A 16,473-nucleotide genomic window follows, 5' to 3' on the forward strand; every position below is an offset into this window, starting at 1 on the left:
TAAATATATATTTAACTATATTCTAGCTACTTAAATTGTAATGAGAAAGTAAGAGGAATTTCAAGTTTTACTCTTGGTGGAAGAATTAAGATAAAGAAAAAAAGAAATCGATTGATTACAGTCTTTATCCTTTGATGCAACCTAATCCAAGTCTTAGTGGGAAGATGTTGGGAGTAAAGCATCTGCATATCGAGAAGTTTTGGGCTCTAGGTGCAGCTTTTTGCTGTTAGTGATGTATTGCATTAATCTCTTTTGCTGTCAGAGTTAATGAAATAGGGAGATGGATGTGGACGTACTTGTGTGTATATGTATGTGTGTGTGTCTGTCCTCATGCCTTCTGTCTGTGTGTGGGTGTGCATGTATGCCCTTAAACCTCTGGCTCAGTCTCATGGTGGGTTTGTGTGACGCCTATGGAGGAACTCAGTGAAAAGGAGCATTGTGCTGAGGGAGTGTTCTCCTGGTGTGTAAAGCTTGTAAGCCCCTCTCCTCCACATGGGGCCTGCAGTCGAGGCTCTGAGCTGTGGTCTGGATGGCACCAGAGACTGCTCCCTCTGGGACAATACCAGTAATAGCCATGCTTGTTGCCCAGAGAGAAGATGAGGGCTGTAGGAAATATGTGATACAAATATAAGGCAAAACAGAAAGATGTGAAAGGAGGAACAACAGAGGGGGAGAGAGACTAAGACAAAAAGACTACATGAGGGTGGGATAGCGGCGTGTTTAGACCAGTGTTATTTTTTTAAATCAACCAAAGAAAACACTTTTCCTGTCATGAAACAAAGTGCAAAATAATCAGGTTAGAGCAAAGGTCAGGTCAAGTAATGTTTTTCCACCAAACTTTAAAACAGGGTGTTGGTCTTCATGAATAGCTTCTACCCCTCACAATGTCATAGGGTCAGAGAGAGGATATCTGTATGTGGATGCTTTATGTATCTGAACAACTATATCTTGACACACTCTTATCTAGTCATACATCATCTTGTCAAATCAGCAATCTAAATGTTATCTTCTCTCTCATCGCAAGTCCCCTGTAGATAGCAACGGGACTGTCAGGGATGATTTGAGGGAGGTAATGCACTGATACGTCTCTCTGCTAAGGTCAGATATAGTACACATGAATGAGTGTGTATTTGTTTGTATCTGCGTGAAAGTTTATTTCACACTTTTACACTGCATCCCAGTCTTTGCCATGTCTGTGACTTGTATGATGATAAATTCAGTGCAGGTGTCACCCTGGTTACGGTAGGTGAGGATTGATGTTCTTCAGAGGCCGGCGATCCATCACCATTGCATCGGGATTTCATGAATCTGTTCCTGATCACACCCCACGGCAGGGGCTGTGTGGTAACGACCCCTCTCAGTGCGACACCACAGGAAATCGATACCAGGCACTCAAGGTCAATGTACTGTTGGAAAACTACTTAAGTCCTGATGGATGGAGGACCCGCCTACAGATGAGACAAACCATTGACAGCTCCTCCTCCTCCTATACTCAAAAAATACACAAATTGTGTCATCTAAAGTTACAGATTTTTTGTCTCCTTCTAGCTATGTTTCATTCTAATCTGAATGAATCTTTTGTAATTTAAGATACCAAATAATGGTGGCCAACTAATTGCATGCCACCACATGAAGTCCAAAGTGACACAAGGTTATAGATACTGAAAGTCAATCACCCCGTATTAGTCCTGCAACCAAAGATGCAGATTTTTTTCTAACAAAACTGTGTCCAGGAAATTCACTTTTACTATTCTTTTATTTTTTAAAAAGGCACTGCCAAATTTAAAATAGCATCTACTACAAATTTTGTTCATACAGTATTCAACTATTTTTGCATTTCAAGGCATTTTAAGAAAAAATGTAATCCCATCTATTGATGTTGGAAGGGTGGTTATTATATCACTATTGGTTGACATGGAAACGACCATAGTGGTTATTAGGACCACGGACCTTCCTGGTATCGGGTAGGACAATCGATTTTTGCGCAAAATGCAAATGAGAAATCCATGTCTGACCCTAGTATTTTGTCACCCTATGCATGCCACACACCTCCGTGAACCTGGGAGGCGCAGCCAGAAACCAACCATTTTTATCCATACCAAACACACATCAAACAATCTAAATTAACTTATATCACAACATAAATCGCTCTGTAATCACTGTACATGGCTGCAGTTATTGCCATCCTGATATCTGTCATCTCATCCTACACCGCTGTCCAACCACTCTAAAGAAAGCTCAGTTGCAGCTCTGATCAGCTCTGTAACTCATATCACTCAAATCACCAAACTCACAGAGCTATTAGCTGGATAATAATAACAACAAACATACCAATATACATAAACATTTACAACCGCTGACTTACTTTAGCTGTTTTCGCTGTTTTCAGTCCAACAGCTGTTTTCTGTGTGTGAAAGTGTCTCCCGGGCCCCCATCTTGGTATTGCGCAATCCCTGAGGTGTTAGGATTCGCCTGGTATATTTTTGAAAAATTGTGTAATAACTGTTGTATATTAGTTTCTTTTCATCAAATTTACAGTTACAGTTGTATTCCAGGTGTATTAGAAGATATTCAGGAGCATTATAATGAGTTGGAAGATGGTTTTGATGGCTTCTGACCTATCAAAGGAGACCAGAATTATGCATCTAGGCATAATGGTTGAGGAGTTATTACTGATTCATTTTGGGTATCTTATCTTAAGTGTCTTTAAGTCAGCTAACAACAAACAATACAGCTGCATCGATCCCATCCAAAAACATTTTTCTGAAGCTTTTTTTAACCAGCGTAACTTGGTTGCTAGCTAGCTACGTAAAAAGATAAAGAAAATGTAAAAAAATGCTAGACATGTTAACACAAAATTGACTGCCCATCATTTATATATCACAAATCAAACTCTTATCAAGAAGTCAAAAGTCTTAAGGACATTAAAGCATGTTTTTGTTTGTCCATCTTAGTTTCTCATAAAATAGCATGTAATATGCAAAAAACACATCAAGGCTTTTATTTACAATCAGATAAATGTCCATTCCATTAGTTATCACCCACTTTTCACTCCTGCAAGAACTTTCTTCTGCTCTGTAAAGATAGTAAAAGGAATCAACTACTGCTTCTGAATGTCTTACCATATATGCCTGCAAGCATGCATGTGTTTCTTTTAGTTTGCTTATGTGTGTTACAGCTATCTGTTATAGATACCAAGAATTAACAGTCTAAAATTTGGGTGAATTACTGGGTTTGTCTGAGCTTTGGCAGCTACCGTGTAGCCACAAACCCAGCAGTGGTGCAGCTATCCTTTCTTTTTCCAACCCCCTCTTTATGTTGCCCTCCTTTGCGTCACGTTTGCATTAGATTTCCAGCCACTGGCAAAACACAACTCCATCACTGGGATATTCTGCACCAGCAAGACCAATAAGAAACTCTTTAGTACAGTTGCTTATGGTATATGATATCCATCAGAATTTCCAACATTTTTTTAAACCACAAACTAATATATCTCTGTATGATAACACACAACAGCATACCAACTTACAGTAGCGGGGTGGCTTTGTGACGTGAGTACAGGGGCGAACTTTTATGAGGAGTACAGTGCATCAGAGAGCACCTGCTCAATAGCCAATACTGTGTTCTCCCCTCCCAATGGATTGGAATAAGTGATAAAGTGTTTCACTTTATTGGCAGATGTTACACACTTTCGTCTGTAACACTTGATTCCTTGTTAAGTTTGACACTCATTTTCAGATCATGCAATCCATTGCTGAAACCACAACTGCACAAAAGAACAATTAAAGTAATAAACATGGAAAATTCATGGAAACGTTCTCTCACTTTGTTTCTTGAGTGTTTTATGTAGAGCAATACAAGAATGAAGAAAGAAAGAATCTGCTTATCATTCAGTAAATGACATTCCACAAGGCCACACGGTACTTCCGTTGAGGTTACATGTATGCTGTACGTGAAGATATAGAAGATCTACATCCTGTATAGCAGTAACAACATGCTTTCAGTAGAAGACCTCAAGAAAAAGTCCGGGTTCATTGAGAAGCGGAGAACTGGTCTGTGTTCCTCACACAGGAAATCCACAGAGAGGCATTTCGAGTAAGAGATAAAGGGATTTTCAGTGCAGTGCTTACCACTCTTCCTCATATAACAGAAGTTGTTTAGTATGTATACTGGATATGATAATGCTGTACCAAAGTGCCATCACACCTACAATTGCTTGTCATGCCTTTTTATGATGATGAAATTTGATATGTGGCTAATAGGACAGATTACTATTACACAAAATATACTGCTAACTTATACTGCTGGGAAAAGTACTGCATCAGCATGATAAAGCAGATTTGGCAGCAATGAATTCATTTTCATAGTGAGGGCAATTGTCTTCATTACCTTGATTTGAATGCATCTTACAATAGCCCATTTAAACCTGTATGGGAGAAAATACAATCGCAGTCTTCATTCTGTTCCTTAAGCAAACCGAGTTCAGTCAATTAGTGACTAATTTGACATGGGTTTCTCAGATTATATGCACTTTTAATATGTATTTTGTGCGCTACCTTATTTCTCTTTTCTTGAACACATTATATTTGGGTGGCAAACTAAGTCGGCAGCACGAGAACATCATAAAATGGTGCAAAGGTGATCACTCATTAAGATAGCCGTAAATAACATTTTCTTGGGCAACAAAATATACTTAGTGTACTGCATATACAGTACAAGTATAGTGGCAATCCTTCATTGTGGATTTATGTTACACCTGTTGTTATTTTCACAATACACTGCATGCATGAGGATGTAAAGGGACACACACACAGACAAACACACACAGGAAATGTATCTAGACAGTTGTGTTGTGGAACTTCCAAAGAACACACACAACACACACGGTGAATATTATCTTCATCTACATAATGGATTATGTGGGTCACCATAGAGGTGGTCTATTTTTCTTCTTACTGCAGCTCATCTGTGTGCCTCCTTCTTTTTATATCTACATATAATTAGTGTATCTAGACAGCACTACACATTTGTGTTAGCTGTACTCTTTCTGCTAACCTATTTAAAGTCTGAAGTCACCCACACCTAGTGTAGCCAGCTCTGCATTTAGCAAACAATCAGGGTGCACTGTCTTCCAAAACCATATTTCCCTTTCTTTGCCATACTGCACTTAGAAGGCAGTTGCTAATACATTTAGGATGTTTATCTTTTTGCCTGTTGGACGCATGATTTGCGTGTAGTTTGTTGGAGCAATACCACACACAATCGAGCCAACAGTAGCGTCACCAGGTTAGAAGGAGAGTGAAAAACTCAAGCAAGAGCTGGGAGCAGCTGCTCTGTTGCAAACTTAGGTCAGAGGAAGATGTGAATAAATACCCATTGGTGAACTAAAGGCCAGGATCCAGAGTGACATTCTGGGTGTCAGATTACATGGACAAGGTTTAACTGACCACAAGAAGAGAGAGGGGGAATAATGGCTTATTTACATATTCAAGATAATATCACATACAGTTGGTTGTTAATGACCCCTCAGCAGAACATCTTGCAAATACATATATAGTATTAGTCACTAAAAGAATATGGAAGAAATTCCTTGTATATACAATGTAAGTTGTCTAGACAACATACTGGTAAGCTCATAATGCTTTTCTTTGTATCAAGAAGTTGTTTGGAAAATATCTCTGGTACGTTTATGTGATTTGGTAAATCTGTGACTGCCACAACTAAAGGCTGTCACGCAGTTCCTGGTGTAGATTGTGTAAAAGAGATTAGAGGCTCAGGTTGCCGTGTTTTATGACCCCTGGAGGGCACTGACAAACCTTACATTAGCACTAGGCCGAGGAGTCAGCCGCCTGTTTGAACACGAAAAATTTGCCAGGCCCTCAGACACTGGTCATTATGTGGTCGCTACTCGGCTTTTCCACTATAGCTGAGCCAAATGGGACGTGGTACCGGGCCAAAGAGCCAACCTTCAAGGCTGGTTATTCATGGTAGAACCTCCCTCAGGAATGGTAACGGCACACAGAGAAGCATGTAATTAATGGAAGGAAGCATGGAGGTGAGGCCCGTTTGAGATGATTTAAAGGAGGAATAATATGGAGAAAGAGAAGAAGAGGACAGAGAAAGACTAGTGATGCAAAGACAAAAAGAACTGCAGGGGATGTGAAGCAGAAGGAAGAGGCATAGAGCAAGTGTGAAAGCCAGCTCAGTGTCTGGTGTGGAGGCCAGCTTGGTGTCTCACTCTGGGATCCACTGGCATGAGACAAGGAGAAGCCATAAAAGTGCTAACCAATATTATCTTTGAGCTGTTAAAATATATTTAATGAATAAGAAGAAGATTTAATTACAATGAAACTTTATTTTTTCCTAACCCTAAAAGAATAAAAGTTCTAATACGTACATCTTCATTTACAGTGTGATGATGAAATAAATGCTTTTATGTAAATTGTGGGCTGGCAAGGAAAAGGGCTTCCACAGCAAAAAAGGACAGGAAGGCGCACAGTTTGTACTAAATTGAAAGAAATGTCCTTTTCCAATATCAACATTTTCTCACTGCACTTATTCGAGCCAAGGTAGTAAATCATCTTCAGATTAATTCACAAGGTACTGCTAAGTAACATGAATGGTGTTGATGGTCTTGTATTAGCCAATGCATGCTATGTACTATATATGTGTATGTGTGTGTGTGTGTCTGTTTGCGTATGCATCATTACTTCGGCCCAACACAAATTAGATTTTAACCCACTTTAAAGTATTTTTACTTCCCTCTGATAGAATTAGTACTTACACTGAGGTTATCAAGGAGGAGCTGACCTGCTTTTAAAAGACGAAATAAAGAAACACAGAGTTATTTCTGCTATTTAGACTTTAATGTCAGTGTAACTGCAGAGGCTTGTATGAGGCCATTGTTTCCAAGCTACAATAACAGAGATGCATGTCATAGTTGTTTTGTGTAAAGCTCATCTTTCACCTCAACCTCACATGGCTTCTGATGATAATGTTCAGACTACCCAGAGCCTCAGGGGCTTCGGTGGGTGTTTCAGAGGAAGGAGACACCCGAAAGACAAGAGAGACAGAGGAAGGAAAAAATATTAAGGGAGTAAAAGAACATATAATGGGAAAAACAATAAGGAGAATTGGATGGGGAGGAATGGAGACCGAGGGGCGTTGTTTGTAGTCTACTCTTGTTACTGTAACCGCAACGCTAAAATTCCTCATCATTGTGGCTTCCCTGTCATGACAGTGGTCAGAGGACATGGAAATGATGCCAGAAGAGACCTCCTACTGCACAGTGTCCATGCCAACCATGGCCCACGCACTGAGAACAACAATACAATACACAGGCATCCATAAACATGTACATAGAGACAACCACACACAGGCAGGAATAGACCAATATACACTATATATGTAAATTGGATAAACAAAGGGGCTGAGATTTTTATGTTGTGTCAGAAAAAATGCCCAGGATAACACCTAAAAACACTTAAAGGCACGTATTAGGAGACTGTGTATGCCCACCGGGTTATCAAGGTTATGGATACTGCCTGGTTCGTTAGTGCTTCTGGCTGTTGTAAAGATGCACTTAAAGCTTGTGGATATCCAAACTTTGTGAAAATGGCCACAAGATCCAGGACGAACACCAACACTATGTGTGATGAGGAAAAGAAGAGTAAACACAACACCATAATGATTTCATACATGTCTGGAGTATCAGGGAAACTCAGGAGGATTTTCAATAAACACCACATCCCTGTGTTTTTTAAACCCAAGAACCCACTAAGACAGATACTGGTGTACCCGAAGGACCACACACCCAAACACAGGGAAAAAAACCTAGTGTATGCTGTCCTATGCAGTGAGGAATGTACAGACCTGTATATTAGGGGAACTAAGCAACAACTACACAAATGCATGGCTCAACACAGAAGGGCTAACAACTCAGGTCAAGACTCAGTTTACCTACATTTTAATGACAAGGGACACTTTTCCGATGACAACAATGTACATATTTTAGATAGGGAGGACAGATGTTTTGAAAGAGGCGTCAATTGCCTCTTTGACGCCTCTTTCAAAACATCTAGGTGGAGAAACCATCTCTCAACAGGGGATGAGGGCTGCAGCACCACTTTTCCCCCTCTTACAATGCTGTCTTTTCATCCTTTCTGAGGAGATTGAACAAACTCACATTTGGCCTCATGAGACAATGCCAAAATCAGTCGTTCAGACTTGACCTCAGGTGACTCCAACGTCCACAATAACTGTCGTTACAACAGCCGCGAGCAGAAACGGACCAAGCGCTGTTCATCACCTTGATAACAACCCCACAGAGGTAAAATCATTGGGATTCTCTGCCAGTCAATCAGAACTGAAGAAGCCTCATAGATGAGAGGCAAAACGTCTTTAACTGTCTTCAACCAAGTCCAGTTGCCTTTGATTTTAACCTTCCTTGGATTGTTGTCCTTACATGAATAAAGAGAGACACTGTTGTAGCATAATTGCATAGTCATATAGACCACACTACTATGATGTTTTTATTGTAAAAAAGACACTCCTTGCTCCAGACAAATTCACAAAACTGCACACACTTTATCCCTCTATCATACCCTGTGGGTCTCCTGATGATGAAGTCACAAAAAACACATTACTTTTACAAAATAAAAAGAGAGTTTGATTTTAACACCATATATGTAAAGAAAATCCAATAATTATCAGTGTGATGCTTAACAATCACACAGGGTAAAACATTAAGCTTCCATTGACGTTCTCCAGGTTGCAGTCGTGCAGCAAACAGTGTTCAACCATATTGTAATTGTTGTGGCTTCAGTCCATGAGAGCTGGCAGAGCACCACAGCACAGAAGCTCCTTCTTTATAGCTGTCCGACCTCACAGCGTCACACGCCAGGGTGGATTTTATATAATTAAATAAACCCCTTTAAAGCCATCTTTTACAACCCCACGTGACCTCACTTCATGAAGGATCTCCTTTGTTTTTGCTCTAATCACAGCCTCTTAAATTTTTAATGGCAGCCAGTAAAATATCGATAACTAATATCAGCTGAAGGCTAGCCTAGGTTTTTGGCATATTACCCTATAAATGGCATGTGTCCAGGAGCATGTGGGGGTACAGATGTGTACAGAGTAGCATGTGTAAAAAGTATCTTGTGTATGTTGGAGTTCTGTTTTTGTTTGAGACTGTCTAATGTCACAGGTTTTTTGACAGGTGAGGTAAACAGAAGTTAAGTCATAGATCAGCAGTCTGCTACTTAACCCACAGGGTCAGTTACCTGACAAAGACACCATGCTGATTCTGACAGCCCTGAGGCAGTACACCTCCATACACTACACTGGCATGACAGGCAAACACAGCAGATTCACTGGCATTTAGCCCAAAGGCTCACAAACACAGGTCACTTCTCAGTTAGAGTTACCCTCATTAAGTGTCAAAACTGCAATGAGCTGCAGAATGCGGCCATGAGTGAATTAATAAAAACATTAGCATGGCTGCAAATGTGAAACTGTCTAGTCAATATTTGCGTGTCCAATTCTGCACAGCAAAATAAAACCCAGCAAACTGGCAGACAAGTGAAAGCAGTTCAACAGCAAGAGGATGGGAACGGGGATGGTTGTGACATCAAGATGTGTTAAACCATTTCAAAACAAAGAGACCTTGTATGGTGAAATGAAAAGATAAAAAGTCCATGTTTACTCTCTTTGTAGATTCCAGGGAGATCTCTCATTTATCTCTCTCCTTAAACACAGTGGTTCACCCTGCTGCTAAAAGCCCACCTCAGCAGTTTCTCTCCCTCTCCTTACCCTTTAATATTGATGATTCTCACAGGATAAAATAAGTTAAGTGGAGATATGGTAATCCCTCCTCTGCTCGCTGAACTCGTTTGTTTACTCTGGGGTGACTCCGGTGATGTAGCTACGCCTTTCTAGTCGCATATAATTTCACGTTTAGCAAATGCTCCCCTCTTTAATGTGCCCACTATCAAGGTCATGAATAGCAAAAAAATTTCAGCCTCTGGAATTAATTATTCACACATAAAAAGCAAACGAGGGTTCTCTCTGAAACATGTTAGCAGCACTTACCTCTTTGTCCAGAATATATTCGACTACTTTTAAATGCCTCATGTTTTGGTTACATACATTTATTTCTTGTTTGGGATTCAATTAACTTTTCTTTTTTCCCAGCATGTGGCGAACATAGTGGAACCCCACAAGAGTAAAACGAGGTGATAGAATTTATCACTTTCAGAAGGTTTTAGTTATGGCTGTGTGGATGTGAAGATCTGGAAAAAGCTTACATGGCATGGAAGTTAGAAATCCAATATTCTTCTCCAGCCTGCTGTTCAAAGAACGGAATATTTTGTGCTCAGTCACTGTCAGACTGAAGAACAAACTAATTCAACATGTTCATGTTAAGAGAAGTCTTCACCTGAGCATGAAATAAGTATAGACCAGATTTATTTCTTGGTAATAAGAGCAATTATAGTGCATGGAATTGCTGGATTCAAGGTTATAGCAGTGATAGGCCAGGACACCCCTGTGGATCCACTTTGTCCAAACATTGGAAATGGACTGTGAATTCCCCGAGATTAGGGCCTTGCTTCATTGTATAGTCTGTTTGATAAGGGATTAAACTCAGTAAATCCGTTACTTCATATGGGAATCCGTGTTTGCGTTATCCTCTGTATTTTAGAGCTGTTATACTCCACATTCTCACTTTTCTCCTATTTTACAGTTTTGGCAGAGAACTAGTATAAATATTATTTTTTAATATTGCCCTTGGCAGCAAGACATTGTACCACATACCAGAATGACAGAAAACACTTTTTTTTCATCTGCTTAACAGTACCAACACTGGCAGAAATAATAGACACATTCTTAAATGCATCCAGTTATCCATATGAAGAATATTCAGAAATATGAAAATAATAAATGTTACTTCCTATCCTGTCTACCAAAATAACGAGACACAAGTTGTCTCTACACAAAGACCGTTGAAAAACGTTTAGCCATTAACTATTTACAGTGGCATCTGGTCACAAGGTTGTGGTTCTCAGGTTGTAAACAGAATGAGCAGTCAAGTTAATGATATTAAGCCATTTAAGATCAAAGTTCAGTACGTCTCAAATCACACAGGCTTAGGCCATGTTATTATATCATTCAGGAACATTGCTCCCCATGAATGCCATTTTTATGAAATACACAGAGCACAATTCTGAAGATTGTCCTACCTAGCAGTGTTGGCATTCATAAAGAACTGGCAAGCTGCACAACTGGGACACAGAAGAGATCATTTAGATGGTTGAAATTGTAGCTCTTTAAAAACGATTCACAGAATCCTTTAAAGGGGTAAAATGTAGTTTTCAGCGGCCTCTAGCTGTGAGGTTTTGAGATTGCAATCAGGTGTGTGCTTGTCCGTGTGCTCGCTTGAACGAGCATAATCAGAAACACAACCGCTATCATACAAAGATCCCACAATCAACGCAGAAACAACGGCATGCTGGCTGTAGCTTTCCACACAGACGTTCAGGCTGTTTTCAACATTCCTGGCTCATACAGCGCAGCGAGCTGCATATTGGCACAATACTTTCAGAAGAAAAGGCAATGTGACAGCGGCTATTGACAGACAGGAAGACAGCTTCACACAACATGCTGGAAACTCAGGTAAACTCCCACTGCAATGTTACAGTAATATTTGTGACCGCTTGAGGTTGAACTAATCCATAACATGATAACGTTACTTTTACTGCATTTAGCCGACGTGATGCATCGGCGTTAGCTCGCTCACATTACCATTTGTGTGTTTTTCATTGGAAGCTCAGCAATGTGAGCACAGCTAAATGTATGGGATGGTAATGAAATGGTTAGTGAGCTAGACTGAATAATGAGATTGCTACTTTCTAACAGTTAGACCGCAGTAAGTAACAATAGCGTAGTGAATGGTTCTTCTACTATGGTGTTGTCCTGCGCAGTTAGATTTTTATTTTTTTTTTTATATTATGTGGGTCACGTGAGTTACAGTGAGTGAGATAATGGAGAAGCTGTGTTCCTAAGTATCAGTAAAATGTCAATAAATCTTAAGCAAACAGTGGCAGAAGTACGTTAGCTGTCTGCTCCTGCAAACAAATTGCTCCACATTTGCTTTGTACATCATTTCTTCCAGGCTAAAATCAGCACTTTGACATAAGACCGGCGGTACAGAGGATAGTAATGTGGATCGCATTAGCTGGTTAAGTAATGTGGAAAGCCATAACGTTACATATTATATATCGCACCGGATAACGTTAGCAACTGCTCTGCATTAGCCGGTGAGCTTACTTGACTTTCTCCGTGACTCCAGCCTTTCTGATGTTCACTGTTTTCACCGACATCCTCTGAATCTTGAAAGGCTTCATTCACCACATAAACCTTTATTGTTGTTTTGTATCCTTACGGAGAGTTTGTGTTGGAGTCTGTGTTGTGCTGGGAGCCACTTTTTTTGTGGTGTTAGTGGACTGCGTTTCCTTAGCTGCTGTGTTGGTGCAGTAGTCAGAGATAGGCTTGGTAGCACGCACAGGGCTACTTCCCGACACGGTGCCTAAACATTAAAAGCAGAATAGTGGTTGTTCCAAGCAACAGAGAAAACAGGCATGTGCTTCCAACAAAGGTTGAGGTCAAGGCCAACTGGACTTGGTTAAAGTTGCCCTTGACCTCAACCTTCGTTGGATAACTATGTCCTGGATGACTGAGAACCTTCACAGACATCAAGCATGTGCTTAATTTCTATGTGAGGCTACAGCCCATTTACCATAAGGCAGTGAACATTTGATTAAATAATAAGTGATTGCATTGAAAAACTACATATAGCCCCTTCAAGAAGGGAAGAGCAGATACTAAAGAGCGTGTTAACCGATGTACTTGTTAACTTACAAGTAAACATTTTGACTCACTGTTAATAATTTCGATGATCAGCTGTAACCTCAGTTACAGTTTAACAGGTCTGTTATAAACCATAGTAAGGATGCCCTTTATATGACTGGAAATAAGGAGGGAGTCATCCTGTCATTGTATTTAATGATCTTATATAATCAAATTGGCCAATAAACAAATCAGATCAAATATATATGAATTTCAGATAAATCATTTTTATGGACAAATTGTATAACTCATCTTGAGGTCAAGAAAAGAGATGGGCTTTCATTTCATGTTGGTGCTATTGGTACTAAGAACATAAGGAAAATGATATTGACATAGTTGGTATTTACACATGCACACCCACATAAAGTGAAGGCAGTAAAAGCTCTCATAGGTAAACCCATCTTCACAGCAAGGCCTCTGTTAAGACAGACATCCCAGTAAGAACAATCCATTTCAGCTACAGCCAGCGGTTGCAATTAAGCTTCATCTTCACTGCTATGTTGTCAAATCCCCATGCACTGCCTTCTCTTTGAATGAATCACCTGTGCAGTTTAATTACTGAGTCTCGTTCCCTAAGCCCACCCACCCACTATCAGCCTTCCTTTTGCAGGCCACATTATCAAACTAGGGCAATTTCCCCCCAGCAACCCCATCTCTAATACATGGTTGCTTTAAACAAGACTGATGATGGCCAATAAAAGTGTTAGAGTGAAGCTGTATAAATGCTCTGTGGGTGTTTTGAAATCCAAACAGGAAGCAAGGGTGAGCTTGTGACAGCTTGAAGCCAATGACTTTATGTGTCTTCCAGGTATATTGGATTAAGCTCTGGATGCTGAATCAGTCCAGACAGAGGTGGGATCTCCGAAGTATGATTTATCTAAATAAAATGTCATTTAAGTGCCTTAAGTTCCTTCTACTGGTGTTACGCAGATTGCGATGCACATTTTTTATGTGATGCTTTTCAGACTTCGCCTCAGTTGAGGGCACACCTGTGCTTGTGCTGGGCACGTTCAAAATCCTGACTTTTCTCACTGGTATAGTGAAATAAAGCGTCAATTTCGTTTCTTTTTCTCACATTGTTCTGCTTAACCTTTTCTATCCCATGTACTTCAGCTCAGCTTTGATTTAACTGAAGACAACAACCCCCGAGACCCTGAATGACAATAATTAAAAATATATAAATACACATTACAAATATTAATTTATTCAACAAATGAGTGTAAGTGACACTTTCTAATGAGATAAGTAATCACAATGAAGTAGCTGTGGGACTTCATGGCATTTGAAAATTAATGTACACGAGTTTGGTGTAGTTGAACTCTAAAGCAGACTGAATAAGTTTTTTGCAAATTGCCTGAATGTTGTACTTACAGTTAGTATCGCCTGATTACAGTGGCTGCTACGGCTACTGGTTGTTATGGCAAGTGTATCTCACTTTTCAAATTACCTGCCCAAAATAAGGTAAAGGATGGGCTTTCTCTGAAATGCAGATCAGCATGAGCATACCCTGAAGCCGTAAGTATCAATATGTGTATTGTATAGACTAGACAGCTGTGTATTGTGGCAGGGTATTCTTTAACTCCCCACAGTGTAACTGACAAAGCCATAGATTTCTCGAAGGAACCTGCTGCTTATGTGAGGGATGACAGATACATTTTGTTGAGAGAGTATGTGGAAGGGATTGCTAATAAGCTTTTCCAGATCAATAAATGACTGTATGCTGCAAATTAAACTGTAAATCTCGTCAGAGACGGTGAATAATTCTTATGTCAAGTACAAGGTCTAACAAATGTGTTTGTTACATTGGAGATATACTGAAAAGCATAACTTCACATTTCTTAGAAATGGGCGAAAGCTAAAGATAGTACAAAGGCAGTTAATTCTGACTGATACAATCATTTTAATGTGACAAAACACAGTACAGGCTTACGTTGAGTAGCATTCCTAGGTACAACATGGCCATTAATAAGTACAGTAGTCACTTTATGTCTTGGGGTAAACTTGAGTATGATAACAGGGCATGGCGTCTAATAGCTGGAGCATGGAAACAAGATTCTATGGCAAGCAGGAAAGCACGATGCACAAACAGAGTCTGATTAACTGAGCGTTACCCTCTGTGATATGAGTGGCACTGAGAAAATAGCAAGAGTCCTGTATCAGCTTACATACAAAGTTGTGTATCAAACTATCAGAATGTGTTTTAACAAGGAGAGAGCATTCAAATCACGCTGGAGTACGTGGAGAGTAAGCTGAAGACAGCACTGACATTTTGGTTTCACTTGTTATGTAATGACTTAATTGTGGCGTGGTGACTGGAAAGGAAACAAAAGAGGTTTTTTTGTTGCTTCCACAATTTTTTGTAATTTATATATTAAGAACCGACATATAGCATTCTGTCACTGTGGCACATGAACATTTTTGATGAGATGGCCTGATGTAATCCATTCTTCACTCTTCCTAGAAATACACATTATTTCCCTTTCAAGGATTTGGTGAAACTGAATCCTTTATTTGGGGAAATTTGGAACGGCAAGCATTATATTAAAAGAAGATCATGTTCTCAAACCAGTTCCAACCACTGGTACTCATAGCTATCCTACTTGGGAGTATCCCTCTGAGCTGTGGTCATGAGACCTCAGGAGGACATCTCTTCCTAGTGGCTTAGTACTGACCAGAACTGTGCCTTTTGGCAAAGCTCTACTGTGCTCAGTCTGGAGAATAGAGAGGTTAGCACAATTAGATGAAGCTTACCATGTCAGTACATATGTCATGTGTTGTCCCACTTTCCTTTTGTGGTGCTTGTGATGAAACTTCTTTTGCCTTTCCGCTCTGCGGTGTAAGTTGTGGGTCCAAAGGCCAAATCTTTGGTGGGTAGCCATAAGTCACGTCTGGGTTTAGCACATTGCTGAGGCTGGCTGAGGTTCGCTGTGGAACCACAGCCTAATTCACCCAGCACTGTGAGGAGACGGTCCGTCTACAGCCCAGAGCCATGACCAACCAGTGGCTTTACTGTGGAGCTGTACGCCAGAGATATTATCCCCTTTCCCTTATTACTGTATGACCCCCTCCTTTCTTTGGGCTCATGTCTATTTTGTTTTTTTTGTGTTTCATGTCTGTTGAGTTTTTGAACTTGGCTTACATATGTTTTCTACTGTATTTTCTCAGGTTAATGTGTTATTTAATGTTCTATTTTTAAATGCACTCTAGTACACTACACACACTAGTATCACTTATTAGCCTTCAGATCTCCTCGCTATCCAGGCAGACTTGCTAAATTGTGCTTTATCTACCACTCTGATAAACACATGTGACAGGGTTTCACTGCCAAATGACAAGTGAGATAAATGTTCGTGTGTGTGTGTGGGTGTGGGTGTGTGTGTGTGTGTGAACATTTCACTCAAGTGCTTTACAATACTTGAAAACATAATCCCTTTTCAAGGAGAGAGTAGTGGGTGGAAGAGTTTGGGGTTTAAACAGCACAATAATCTCCCCATATCTCCTCCTCGACATGGCACACTCTCTCCCCGCCACTTACTGGAGATGTGTGGATGTGATAACAGAGAGTAA

This window comes from Micropterus dolomieu, linkage group LG20 (genome assembly GCF_021292245.1).
Source record: "Micropterus dolomieu isolate WLL.071019.BEF.003 ecotype Adirondacks linkage group LG20, ASM2129224v1, whole genome shotgun sequence".
NCBI classification, from domain to species: domain Eukaryota; kingdom Metazoa; phylum Chordata; class Actinopteri; order Centrarchiformes; family Centrarchidae; genus Micropterus; species Micropterus dolomieu.